Source organism: Tupaia chinensis, unplaced genomic scaffold (genome assembly GCF_000334495.1).
Source record: "Tupaia chinensis unplaced genomic scaffold, TupChi_1.0 Scaffold000291_1, whole genome shotgun sequence".
In the NCBI taxonomy this organism is placed as follows: Eukaryota; Metazoa; Chordata; class Mammalia; order Scandentia; family Tupaiidae; genus Tupaia; species Tupaia belangeri.
Genome location: NW_006159776.1, coordinates 4,224,766 through 4,239,678, shown reverse-complemented (window position 1 = coordinate 4,239,678; position 14,913 = coordinate 4,224,766). Strand labels below are relative to the sequence as shown.

Here is a 14,913-nt window from a genome sequence, read left to right as displayed (position 1 = left end):
TTGAGATATCTATCTATTTATCTATCTAATTTATTATCTATCTAATTTGTTATATAAATATAATTTATTACTCTTACTTGTTTAAACATTTCCTATGTAAACTTTAGAATGTGCTTGTCTGTGCTTGTCTGGTTAAAAAAAGCTATTGCCATTTTTATTGGAAGTGTATGAAGTTTATAGATTGATTTAAGAGAACTTTTTAAAATGATGTTGAGTGTTCTTATCAAAGAACATAGCACACCTTCCACTTGTTTGCTTTCTTTTTGTCTCTAGCATTTTAAAGTTTTCTGTACATAGATCTTGTGGATCTGTTTTCTTCATATTAATCTTACTTATTCCTAGGTCTTTATCTTTTTTTTTGTTTCTGTTATAAATGGAGTTTTTCCTTCTATTGTATCTTCTAATGCACTATTTTTTGCATATATGAACGTTATTTGGTATCTAGTTACCTTAATCAATTTTCTCATTATTTTAAAACATTTTTCAGTTGCTTTTCTTAGATTTTGTCTTCTTTTATTTTTTGGTATTTATAGGAAATAGTATGTTGGTGTTGAGAGAGATTTCTATTTCCGTACTGTTCATTTAAGTACCCACTAATGTGTTTAAAACCAGCAGGGAGAGTGAATAATGTTTTTCAGAGAAATACTGGATCACCAAGAAAGTCATGACACGTTCTTGTATAGAAAAACAGAAAAATATATCATGACTTTTCTGATGACCTAATATTTTTGATTATTTTCATTTTTCTGATGCTTCACAAAAATCCCAAGAACTGTAAGTCCCACAGTAAAAATTACGTTTACCTTGGATTGTCTTCGCAAATAATAATATTATCTGCAAGTACTCATAGCTTCACTGACACTTTTCCAATTTCTATTGCTCCAATTTCTCCAGCTTAACCATTGTGTTCATTAGTAGCTTCAAAGTTAATGTAAACATTAGTTGTGGCAAAGAACTTCCTTGTCCTCTTTCTGACATTAATGGAAACTTGCCTACTGTTTTCTTGATAAGCATAGGGCTGTGTTGTTCTTTGGAATATGTATGTTCTGGTGTTGAATAAGTAACTCTCTGTTCTTATTTTTAGATAATTAAAAAATTATTTAACTTTATTTATTACTATTTTAAAAAGATTTTTCTGTAGGGGACATGTGCTCATTAGAGACAGAGAGACAGACAGACAGAGAGAGAGAGAGAGAGAGAGAGAGAGAGAGAACAAGCCTCCAGGTCTGGGACTCAAACATTGTGCTCAGCCATGTGAGAATCTAGCGTCTTAACCACCACTCCACCTGCTGACCCCTTTAGATAATTTTTTAAAATCAAGAATGATTGAGGGGTGAGCCAATGGTGTAATGGTTATGTTGCTAGACTCCCACATGGCCCACTGTGGTTTGAGTCCTGGGCCTGGAGCCTCAAAACTCATGCTGGGTACATGTGTGTGCATACCCAAAATCCCAAGTGGAGAATGGATTGTGGTGTGGCCATCCCCCCACGGGTGATTGCTCACTTTCTGTCTCAGTATCTCTCTCTGTCTCTCTTAGGAGCACCTGAGCCCCATAGCAAAAGTTTCTCTTAAAAAAATCAAGAATAATTTTGATTTTTTTCAACTACCTCTTAAGTTTTGTATAAGTGAAACTATGATTTTTCTCCAGCATTTATATGAATAAACACATCTATTAATATGATGAATTAGATTAAATTATATTTGAAATCATTTTTTGAAATCTAGTATGTGGAAGATTTCCTCTACAAAACCTTACTCTTGTTTTTATTATACTACCAGCTAGCTTTTTTTGAAGTCTTGGAGGTGGATTACCCAGGGATACGTATCTGTGGTTATACTATTTTTTGTTCTTTTTATTCTGAGGCTCCCTAATGTCCTTAAATGGAGATCTTAGGTCAAGCCACCTGGGTGGTTTTCATTTCAAGTTAGATTTCTCCTATGAGAGCAACTCATTTTCTGTGGCCTTTGCAAACTCTTCATTCTTCAATACTCAGCTAGAAAGATGTGGAGGGTGAGGAGCCATTGATTGCCTTTCTACTTCTGAAAACCGGGAGCTGCAGGGGTCTTCCTCCTGACTTCCCTGGCAGGAAGCACTCAATATCCGTCTTCACACATGTGCCAGATCACTTGCCTGACAGGAGCAGCTGGCAGCAGCCAGCCTTCCCACGCTGTTCCAGGTTTGACTGGCACCCACTGAATCAGCGAGACATGGACGAGGCCAGGCTGGTCTGACATGCGTCCTCAGCAGTTTCTCCAAGTGCCGAGTCAGCCAGGTCAACCTTTCATGCTGCCCGTGCTCCTCTAGGATGGAGTCATGCCTCCTCAAGTCATTTTATCTCCTCATCTCAGGCACACACCTGGGGCCATGGTGGTTTTCTAGAGGCAGCAAAGATTTCAGCCTGGGAAATCTCATCCTTGCAAAGAGTAAGCATCAGTACAGGATAATCCAACAAATAGCCATTAGCTTCTTTCTGTCCAGCTCAGCCATAGGTAGAGAAGAGAGAGTAGTAAGATGAGTGTGGCCACCATTACTTTCACTGAGTTTTCAGCTGTAAGATACCTGAATATAAAAGTGGAACAAATAGGTGTTCAATAAATGTTGTGGACAAACTTTCTTGCCTTTATTCTCCCTTCAGTCTTTCCTTCAGCCAGCTGTGAGAGAGATCCTTCTGTAACATAAACATAATGTTATAATGCCAATCCACTGCTTAAACACATCTGCTTTCTTTCTGGAGAAACTTTGTATAGACAGACAGAGAGAGAGAGAGAGAGAGAGAGAGAGAGAACAAGCCTCCAGGTCTGGGACTCAAACATTGTGCTCAGCCATGTGAGAATCTAGCGTCTTAACCACCACTCCACCTGCTGACCCCTTTAGATAATTTTTTAAAATCAAGAATGATTGAGGGGTGAGCCAATGGTGTAATGGTTATGTTGCTAGACTCCCACATGGCCCACTGTGGTTTGAGTCCTGGGCCTGGAGCCTCAAAACTCATGCTGGGTACATGTGTGTGCATACCCAAAATCCCAAGTGGAGAATGGATTGTGGTGTGGCCATCCCCCCACGGGTGATTGCTCACTTTCTGTCTCAGTATCTCTCTCTGTCTCTCTTAGGAGCACCTGAGCCCCATAGCAAAAGTTTCTCTTAAAAAAATCAAGAATAATTTTGATTTTTTTCAACTACCTCTTAAGTTTTGTATAAGTGAAACTATGATTTTTCTCCAGCATTTATATGAATAAACACATCTATTAATATGATGAATTAGATTAAATTATATTTGAAATCATTTTTTGAAATCTAGTATGTGGAAGATTTCCTCTACAAAACCTTACTCTTGTTTTTATTATACTACCAGCTAGCTTTTTTTGAAGTCTTGGAGGTGGATTACCCAGGGATACGTATCTGTGGTTATACTATTTTTTGTTCTTTTTATTCTGAGGCTCCCTAATGTCCTTAAATGGAGATCTTAGGTCAAGCCACCTGGGTGGTTTTCATTTCAAGTTAGATTTCTCCTATGAGAGCAACTCATTTTCTGTGGCCTTTGCAAACTCTTCATTCTTCAATACTCAGCTAGAAAGATGTGGAGGGTGAGGAGCCATTGATTGCCTTTCTACTTCTGAAAACCGGGAGCTGCAGGGGTCTTCCTCCTGACTTCCCTGGCAGGAAGCACTCAATATCCGTCTTCACACATGTGCCAGATCACTTGCCTGACAGGAGCAGCTGGCAGCAGCCAGCCTTCCCACGCTGTTCCAGGTTTGACTGGCACCCACTGAATCAGCGAGACATGGACGAGGCCAGGCTGGTCTGACATGCGTCCTCAGCAGTTTCTCCAAGTGCCGAGTCAGCCAGGTCAACCTTTCATGCTGCCCGTGCTCCTCTAGGATGGAGTCATGCCTCCTCAAGTCATTTTATCTCCTCATCTCAGGCACACACCTGGGGCCATGGTGGTTTTCTAGAGGCAGCAAAGATTTCAGCCTGGGAAATCTCATCCTTGCAAAGAGTAAGCATCAGTACAGGATAATCCAACAAATAGCCATTAGCTTCTTTCTGTCCAGCTCAGCCATAGGTAGAGAAGAGAGAGTAGTAAGATGAGTGTGGCCACCATTACTTTCACTGAGTTTTCAGCTGTAAGATACCTGAATATAAAAGTGGAACAAATAGGTGTTCAATAAATGTTGTGGACAAACTTTCTTGCCTTTATTCTCCCTTCAGTCTTTCCTTCAGCCAGCTGTGAGAGAGATCCTTCTGTAACATAAACATAATGTTATAATGCCAATCCACTGCTTAAACACATCTGCTTTCTTTCTGGAGAAACTTTGTATTTAGTTTGGCTCACAGGCCCCTTCATGGTCGGATTCTAATCATGTTGTCCATTTCATCATTCTCTGACCACAAAGCCCCATATCTGGACCCATCACACACTCACCTCCATGTCTTGCATTCTGCCTCCCCTAGAAAGAACACCTTTACTCATTCCCTTATGGATGATCTCCTGCTCATCTTCTAAGACTTAGGTCAAGGCATCTTCTTTGAGACTCCTCCTCTCACATTCCTTCTCATATTTGGGTCTTCTTTTCTCTGTCAGCCCCAAAGGTGCCATATTCACCTTTCTCCTTGGCACTTTCTATAACACCTTATAAATTTTCTAGTTCAGTGGTTTCCAAAATTGGGTGCTAGAAAGATAAAATATCAATAGATCTCCCATCTCTATTATTTATATACTTTGTAATGTGCTTAATATGTTGGTACAATGGTACAAGTATATACTTCATGATTAATAAACACACCTATGTTGTGTTTGTGTGCTCAAAAGTTGTTTACTGATTGAGGTTAATCTGAAAAGTTTGAAGCTCTAGCAGTTAGGTCTTGAAGGCCATGTACCTTATCTTGTCTGTAAAGGCTCAATAAAAATTGGTTGAATATGTTATGACTTAACATAAGTCTCTATTTGACTAAAATAATGATAAATACTTTTAAATAAGTTACAAAGAAGATGCCAAGGGTAGAAAGAATTAAAACACAATTAATATTAAAACACAAACAAAACTATTGTACATTAGTTCAGAAGTCAGAAAACCCTGAATTCAAATCTCTTTCTCTTCCTTCCTCCTTTCCTTTCCTTGACTTGACTTGATTTTCCTTTCTTCCTTCTCATTTAGAGTGAGGGAGAAAGAGAGAGAGAGAGAGAGAAGAAGAGAGTGAGAGGGGCAAGTGCCCCCAAGAGGATCTTAAGGCCATGATCAACCCCTAGTTTTGACTTGGATCATGGATATGTGTGCACATTTGACATGTACAAGGAGGTCCTGGAATATGAACCTAGGACTTTTCCCATGTAATTCCAGCTATATCGCTGTTGTGCTACTGCTTTGTCCCAAGATTACTTCTTAAGAGAGATTCAAAATGTGTACTGGGTTATCTTAGCTGTGTTATTTATCTTTCTAGACTGGGATCAGCAAATTGTTTCTATAAAGAGATGGATAGTAAATATTCACTTTCCAAGTCATATATTTATCTTTCTAGACTGGGATCAGCAAATTGGTTCTATAAAGAGATAGATAGTAAATATTTACTTTCCAAGTCATAGGACTGGGATCAGCAAATTGTTTCTATAAAGAGCTAGATAGTAAATATTCACTTTCCAAGTCATGGAGTTTCCTCATCTATTCAGCTCTGTCACAACCAATACAATATGTAAACAAATGGATGTGGCTGTGTTCCAATGAAACTTTATTGACAAGAATGACTCTCTGGTAGGCCCTGGGGCTGTAGTGTGCCAATCCTTATTCTAGATGCAAATTCCTAGCTTGTGCAATTACCGTGTTTCATGAGATACTTTTGCAACATGCTTAGCTCACGGTTGGTGATTTGTTACTGTTAGATAAATGCTTAAAAGACTCAAGTATAAAAGTATAACTATAACTACTTTAAAGGTTTGTGGGTTATTTATTTATTTATTTATTTATTTATTTATTTATTTATTTGCTGTAGAGCATGTGTGCTCACCAGAGAGACAGAGACAGAAAGTGAGAACTCACCCCCCACGGCGGATGGCCATGCTGCAAGAATGGAAATGTTTGAGTTAAGTCTTTAGCTATGAGTCCCTCAGACAGGGGAGGAAGGAGTGAGGAGGGACTAGAGAGGAAATAGTTCAGGAAAAAGCACATGTAAAGGCCCTGATGTCTTGCTGAGGGGACCCTGGAACTGTAGCATTTGAAAATATGGTAGAAATAAATAGCAAGGGGGTAAACCATACCCTTTCTACCTTAATGATGAAATGGAGACAACAGGAACTTCTTGCTGTGCCACTACGTGGTCCCCAAATTATTTCTTAAGAGGGATTCAAAATGTCTTGTAGTGAGAATCATTGAAATTATATGTTTAATACCCAGCACTTGACAGGCACACCTTGGCTGTATCCTCTGACTTTCTGGGTGCCATCTTTTGATCCTGACCTCTACCTGTGGTCTGGTCTGCTTTGCTGAACTGGATGCCCTTCTAGTTCATACGTTTAAGGCCATTTGCTCCCATTGTGAGCTTTAACATACCTCAATGGACTTCTTGTCCGACTTCACTGGATAAAAGTCAGTAGCCCCCACCTCCTTTTTTTTAGAGTGAGATTTTTGCTATAGGGTGCGTGTGCTCGCCAGAGACACACAGAGATAGAGAGACAAAAAGTGAGAAATACTCCTCAGGGGATGGACATGCTGCAATCCCTCCTCCATTTTCCTCTTGGCATCTTGGGCATGCATGTACACATGCCCAGCGTGAGTTTTAAGCTGCAGGGTCCAGGACTCGAACCGTGGTTGACTATGTGGGAGTCCAGTGACATAGCCTGGAAGAAGTGGGAGAGAGGGGATGGTGGGGTGTTTGACCAGGATTGTTCAAGATGCCTCCTGTTACGTACCTAGAGCAGAACCACCAGGAAGAGTCTGTTATCAATGCAAATTCTGGGCCCATCCAAAACAAGCTCTGGTTCTCATTTTAAAGTAGCTTCCCAGGTGATTCTTACATAGGCCAGAGGTGCCCACCTGCTGCTGTTCTTATTAAAGCTTTAAAAAAATGTTCAAGTCCTCCATTTAAGTCTCCTTAACCAGTTCTCAGCTCCTTAAAACCAGTGTAATCAGCAAAAGATGGAAAATTAAACCCAACACTAGCTTGCCTGGTTTCTTTATACCTTACCCACTGATATTTTAAGATAAATGCTGCCATGAATAGGTTTACGTTTGTGGAGGTCTCCAAGTTGCAAGACTCTTCTGAGGTGTCTCTGATTAAGAAGCCTGTTCCCAGGTAAGAACTGTACCCGGCGTGTGCCTGCTTAGAAGGCTCCTATGAGGCCTCTCTCTTTGTAGCTCTCTAGTTTGCTCTTCTGCCTGTTCTTCCTGGGATAAGGATTGCACCTTGGATTTTTCTGGTTAGAACCTCAATAAAGAGCTAGAATCCTCCACAGGTCTGTTTTAAACCACCTTTTCAAATCCATAACTGGGTTAGGAAGACTCTAAGGACCACATCTCAGGAATACATCTCAGGGATTCACTTCTTTGGTGAACTTTCAGTCAATCTAGGATGCTGAGACTCTTCCCAGTAGGATGTGAATTTTCCACGACACAAAAAAGTCAGAGTATCTGTTGGAAAGGTAATTCCGTCGTCTTTATGATCATGAAACTCAAGATCACAGGATTAGCTCCCAGATGTTGTTGATTTTCCACATATTACTTGTGTAGAAATCTGTATAATGCTTATGTGTATTTGTGTCTATGATTATGGATGTTTGCTATAAATTTGCACATTAATTGCCTCATTAATACAGACATTTCCTGAGGATATTGAGGGCTGGGTTATTCTCTCCATCTTTCCAATGGGTAAACTGAAGCATAGGGATGGAAATGATGTATCCAAGGTCATATGGCTGACACATTGCTGAGCCAGGGCTCATCACATGCATCTTGTCTACAAGGCAATCATTCTCGTTCTGTTCGTGCTTGGTCTACTTATACCCTGGACTCTCTGTCCAAATTAAATCAAGGATTTATAGACACCTAGGAGAAGAAATCATGGAACACTTTGCAAGTAAATAGTGTCCAAATAATAAAATGGCTTAGGGTTCTGGCACTCTGAAATCTCTCAGTTACAGCCAGGGCAAAACCTTTGTAACACTCCCATAGAAAGACCACAGCAACCACTAGATGGCAGTGTATGAACATTAACAGGGAGAAGGCTTCTGCTTTTGATTTTGAAGAATTCCCTGGGACTTCCATGGTAAAAGCTTTGGCAAGGACATCCCAATGGAAGTACTCTTCCAAGAACAATGAACTTGGAGATCTGTTGTGACTTTGGGTACTAGCCCCAGGCCAGGCTTCTGTGAGAAGCTGGATCAGTTGTTTTCAACCCCACCTGTACATCAGAATCACCTGCCATTCTGATTCACGGTTTGGGATGGGGCCCAGGCAACCATGTTTTTGTAAAAACTCACCAGTGTTCCAGATTATCCACAACACTGAAAATTTGTTGATATATAGAGACTATTCACTTTTGGCATGCAGGAATTCAATGTGAAGCAGCAGTGTAAACTCCTAACGATGTTTCAGGATTGAGGCAGACCACTATGGCTGTAGAAATGAAACATTTATTTTTCTTCCTGAGAGACATGATCTCTCAGGAAACCTCAGCTACAAGAAGTTTGAGATTTGAAATGCCTAATAGGATCCAAGTGTGTGGTGAAGCACTCCTGAGGTCAGTCCCTGCTGTGCACTGTCTTGAGGAAGTCCCTTGACCGCTCCATGACTCACTCTCTTTAATGTTATTTATTTATTTATTTATTTATTTATTTATTTATTTATTTATTTATTTATTTATTTATTTATTTATTTATTTATTTATTTATTTATTTATTTATTTATTTATTTATTTATTTATTTATTTATTTATTTGCTGTAGAGCATGTGTGCTCACCAGAGAGACAGAGACAGAAAGTGAGAACTCACCCCCCACGGCGGATGGCCATGCTGCAAGAATGGAAATGTTTGAGTTAAGTCTTTAGCTATGAGTCCCTCAGACAGGGGAGGAAGGAGTGAGGAGGGACTAGAGAGGAAATAGTTCAGGAAAAAGCACATGTAAAGGCCCTGATGTCTTGCTGAGGGGACCCTGGAACTGTAGCATTTGAAAATATGGTAGAAATAAATAGCAAGGGGGTAAACCATACCCTTTCTACCTTAATGATGAAATGGAGACAACAGGAACTTCTTGCTGTGCCACTACGTGGTCCCCAAATTATTTCTTAAGAGGGATTCAAAATGTCTTGTAGTGAGAATCATTGAAATTATATGTTTAATACCCAGCACTTGACAGGCACACCTTGGCTGTATCCTCTGACTTTCTGGGTGCCATCTTTTGATCCTGACCTCTACCTGTGGTCTGGTCTGCTTTGCTGAACTGGATGCCCTTCTAGTTCATACGTTTAAGGCCATTTGCTCTCCCATTGTGAGCTTTAACATACCAATGGACTTCTTGTCCGACTTCACTGGATAAAAGTCAGTAGCCCCCACCTCCTTTTTTTTAGAGTGAGATTTTTGCTATAGGGTGCGTGTGCTCGCCAGAGACACACAGAGATAGAGAGACAAAAAGTGAGAAATACTCCTCAGGAGATGGACATGTTGCAATCCCTCCTCCATTTTCCTCTTGGCATCTTGGGCATGCATGTACACATGCCCAGCGTGAGTTTTAAGCTGCAGGGTCCAGGACTCGAACCGTGGTTGACTATGTGGGAGTCCAGTGACATAGCCTGGAAGAAGTGGGAGAGAGGGGATGGTGGGGTGTTTGACCAGGATTGTTCAAGATGCCTCCTGTTACGTACCTAGAGCAGAACCACCAGGAAGAGTCTGTTATCAATGCAAATTCTGGGCCCATCCAAAACAAGCTCTGGTTCTCATTTTAAAGTAGCTTCCCAGGTGATTCTTACATAGGCCAGAGGTGCCCACCTGCTGCTGTTCTTATTAAAGCTTTAAAAAAATGTTCAAGTCCTCCATTTAAGTCTCCTTAACCAGTTCTCAGCTCCTTAAAACCAGTGTAATCAGCAAAAGATGGAAAATTAAACCCAACACTAGCTTGCCTGGTTTCTTTATACCTTACCCACTGATATTTTAAGATAAATGCTGCCATGAATAGGTTTACGTTTGTGGAGGTCTCCAAGTTGCAAGACTCTTCTGAGGTGTCTCTGATTAAGAAGCCTGTTCCCAGGTAAGAACTGTACCCGGCGTGTGCCTGCTTAGAAGGCTCCTATGAGGCCTCTCTCTTTGTAGCTCTCTAGTTTGCTCTTCTGCCTGTTCTTCCTGGGATAAGGATTGCACCTTGGATTTTTCTGGTTAGAACCTCAATAAAGAGCTAGAATCCTCCACAGGTCTGTTTTAAACCACCTTTTCAAATCCATAACTGGGTTAGGAAGACTCTAAGGACCACATCTCAGGAATACATCTCAGGGATTCACTTCTTTGGTGAACTTTCAGTCAATCTAGGATGCTGAGACTCTTCCCAGTAGGATGTGAATTTTCCACGACACAAAAAAGTCAGAGTATCTGTTGGAAAGGTAATTCCGTCGTCTTTATGATCATGAAACTCAAGATCACAGGATTAGCTCCCAGATGTTGTTGATTTTCCACATATTACTTGTGTAGAAATCTGTATAATGCTTATGTGTATTTGTGTCTATGATTATGGATGTTTGCTATAAATTTGCACATTAATTGCCTCATTAATACAGACATTTCCTGAGGATATTGAGGGCTGGGTTATTCTCTCCATCTTTCCAATGGGTAAACTGAAGCATAGGGATGGAAATGATGTGTCCAAGGTCATATGGCTGACACATTGCTGAGCCAGGGCTCATCACATGCATCTTGTCTACAAGGCAATCATTCTCGTTCTGTTCGTGCTTGGTCTACTTATACCCTGGACTCTCTGTCCAAATTAAATCAAGGATTTATAGACACCTAGGAGAAGAAATCATGGAACACTTTGCAAGTAAATAGTGTCCAAATAATAAAATGGCTTAGGGTTCTGGCACTCTGAAATCTCTCAGTTACAGCCAGGGCAAAACCTTTGTAACACTCCCATAGAAAGATCACAGCAACCACTAGATGGCAGTGTATGAACATTAACAGGGAGAAGGCTTCTGCTTTTGATTTTGAAGAATTCCCTGGGACTTCCATGGTAAAAGCTTTGGCAAGGACATCCCAATGGAAGTACTCTTCCAAGAACAATGAACTTGGAGATCTGTTGTGACTTTGGGTACTAGCCCCAGGCCAGGCTTCTGTGAGAAGCTGGATCAGTTGTTTTCAACCCCACCTGTACATCAGAATCACCTGCCATTCTGATTCACGGTTTGGGATGGGGCCCAGGCAACCATGTTTTTGTAAAAACTCACCAGTGTTCCAGATTATCCACAACACTGAAAATTTGTTGATATATAGAGACTATTCACTTTTGGCATGCAGGAATTCAATGTGAAGCAGCAGTGTAAACTCCTAACGATGTTTCAGGATTGAGGCAGACCACTATGGCTGTAGAAATGAAACATTTATTTTTCTTCCTGAGAGACATGATCTCTCAGGAAACCTCAGCTACAAGAAGTTTGAGATTTGAAATGCCTAATAGGATCCAAGTGTGTGGTGAAGCACTCCCGAGGTCAGTCCCTGCTGTGCACTGTCTTGAGGAAGTCCCTTGACCGCTCCATGACTCACTCTCTTTAATGGGTTTTGACTGGATTTGTTATTGGGAAAATGAGGACAATGAAATCAGTACCTCCAAGGATCTGGAGAGCTGTTCTACAAAGGGCAATGTCTTCTTTCAGTTAAATTCTTTGTACCTATGAGCAATCTGGCTCTTCTAGGGAGATATGGGCTCTCTTGGCTTTGCATTAGCTCAACTCATCAGGAACGACAGAGGAGACCTGCTGCTTCTCTGAGGTCTGACAGTTATCATTTGCCAGTGGTAGCATTTTAAAGCATTGCAGAACAATTTAGTTGTGGGTGATAAAGCCTTTGAAAGTATCCACAAATTCCACACACTTACATTCTAAATACATGTTCCAGAGCAACAGTGGGTGGGGGGAGGAGGGAGGAAGTGTTTTCAAACCACAGAGAACCCTATTTCCCCATATCTGTATCCCCGGCTTCAACACACTGCTAGGATTTCCCCTAAATTAGAAGGACCTTCAGTAGGTTGTTTCATAATCTCTCTCTCATGGGAGGTTGATGGGCACATTCAGGAAGGGGGAGGAATTGACAGTAACAGCCTGTGAGTCCTGATCTGCGTTTTTGTGTTTAAGAAAGATTTGAAGAATATGGATGAAATCTTACTCATCTCACTCATTTTAATACCTGGTTCAGGGCCTGGTACAGAGTAGGTATGAGTGAATCTTTGTTGAGTTAAGGTTTCTGTAGTTTGAAGTATTTCATTGTATCAAGCTGACATTAAATATTCAGATCTCAGCATCAGAAATAGTGTTGATGCTATTCGTGTGTTACAGACATAAGAAAAGTATGAAATAAAGTATTTCCCTCTTTACATTGGCTTCTAGGAAGCTCAGGGATAAATAGTAACCAAACTCTAAATAATTAAGAATTTATGTTACACATACACAATTATATAATGTCTAGTTTTACTTTATTTTTCCTCAAGATTGATATTTATGTGCTAAATTATTACTTTAAGCAGTTTCAAATTCTTTTTGGAAGAAGAAATGGGGAAATTCATTAAATCTGAGGCACTGTCTGGGACAATTCCTGGCCTATATTAGGAGCCCAGAATATTTATTGATACATAACTGAATGATACTTTTATCTGATTTTTAAGACTGAATTCTTGTTTAAGGGAGTCAATCAATCTACCTGGAAGTCACAATCTTTCAAAATGAGCTGGAGTAAGTAGGAAAATCATCTTGGGAAATAGACTGAGAGGCAGAGTAATCTGCCCAAGAGTGCACAAAAATTTAGTGGCTTTTAAGGTAAACCCAGTTTTTGTTTTACTCTTGATCTGCTTACTGTACGTTCTGTTACTTCAAAAACAACTCTTGATTTTCGAGAGTGATAAGAATCCTCAAATAGTCTTCAAAAAATAAAATAGAAAGGAAGTTCACTTGCCTTCCCAGGGAAAACTGAGGATAAAATGAGAGAAAACTATCACCTGTGTCTGATGGAATTGCTTTTTCTGTTTATAGTTTCTCCTTTGACCAAGTCAATGACAGCTCGTTTGGTAAGCGATGATTGCTTATTCTGTTTATTGTTTCTCTTCTGACCAAGTCAATGACACCTCATTTGGTAATGCATGATGTGATTTCCTTTCTAAAATTTCTAGGGAGAAAAGTTAGGGAATGTTGGTACCTCCACTCAGCGGGTGACCCATGGTCTCCTAGGAGGTTGGGAAAGGATAGTTTTACTGACAGTGCTTATCCCGTACAGAAGCCAGTGGGCCTCTGGGCTTGAAGCATGAACTGTTTCATCTTGTCTTCATCTAAGACATGGTCAAGGGAGAACTGAGGTAGCAGAATTTTGAAGGAAATTGATCTCTCATACATTTATTCAGGGTTCTTGTACAGAGCAAAAGAAATCATGTTCCTAATTATCAGTCTGACCTGTTTACTTTTCCGGCATTTTCCCAACCACCCCCTTTAACGCCACTGTTTTTACTAGTCTGTAGCAATAGAGGAAAGTTTGCCCAGCAAATGCGTTGTTAAATTGAATACTCCCTAACCCAAAGAACGTCTTTTTTCTTTCTTTTTTCATCTATATATTTTTTATTGACATGGACAGATGTATATAGTTTGTTTTAGAGACAAATTTATATCTACCTCTAGCCAGTCAGTTTTCACTGGTATTCTACCACTGGAAGGCATTAAGTTTGTCTACCAAACACTTTTAGTATTAGGATCATTATCTATGGAAGTTTCATTTTTATTTTATTCCATAAACAAACTTAAAACCCTTTAATACCCAAATAACTGCAGCAAATATCTTTTTCCTTGCCTTTCCTCATGTGTTTCCCTTTGCTTAATATCTTTTTCTTTTTTTACCAACCGAGGGCCTCTAGTTCAGATCACATAAAGACTGAGAGCACACTCAGAGTAATTTTTTTCCTCTCTTATCTGTTTTCTTCCTCAACAGACCCATTTCCATGAGGGCATCACCCTCGTAGAATGATTATGTTACCATTATGAAGTTAGGTGTCTATTTTCCCCAGTGGACTATGAGCTCCTTAATGGGTGGGGACCATCTCTCCTTCATCTGTGAATCTTATGAACCTACCCAAGGATGAAGTTGTAGTAGGTGTCCTTGTACATATTCACTCATCCTATTGTTGATTCATTGTTCTTGCTGTTGTTGCCTTACTCAGATCTCTTGCCTTACCTGCAAGGAGCGGACTCTGCAGAAATCCTGGCCAGAAAGAAATCCGATGTGCTAGTCAGAGCAGCTCACCTGTTGGCTTACTGGTGTGAATGTGATGTGATGATCACACAGCCCAAAGGCTTGGGCTTTGTTCACAGGCACAGATATGTCTTCTGAGTCATGCTTGGCCAGCTATTGCCTGAGTCTCAGTGCAGGATGGAGAAGACCCGGCTCCTACCTGAAATCTCTTCTGGAGATTTCATCTGCTAATTTTGACTCCTGGCCATAGACTTGTCTGATGATTTTCTGAGTATGTCTCTTTCTCATTCTCTATTTGAGATGAACTTGCTTAGGTGACACCCATGAGAGAGGAGCTTTTGTCTTTTGGAAGTCTTTATTTAATCCAAGGTGAGACTAAATTCTCAGTTGTTGTTCAGGCCTACCAGGTAAGCCTGAGATCTTTCTCAGACTTGAGGTGTTGTAGACTGTGGAAATAAAACTGTGGAGGAGATAAAACTATGTCAGGGGCAATGTTCTAA

General features: G+C 40.3%; 1 pseudogene; it reads left to right on the top strand.

Moving 5' to 3' along the window:
- Window positions 1-14,551, top strand: part of LOC106735077 (trafficking protein particle complex subunit 2-like) — a 31,695-nt pseudogene extending 17,144 nt beyond the window's left edge.
- Window positions 14,552-14,913: the final 362 nt, after the last annotated feature.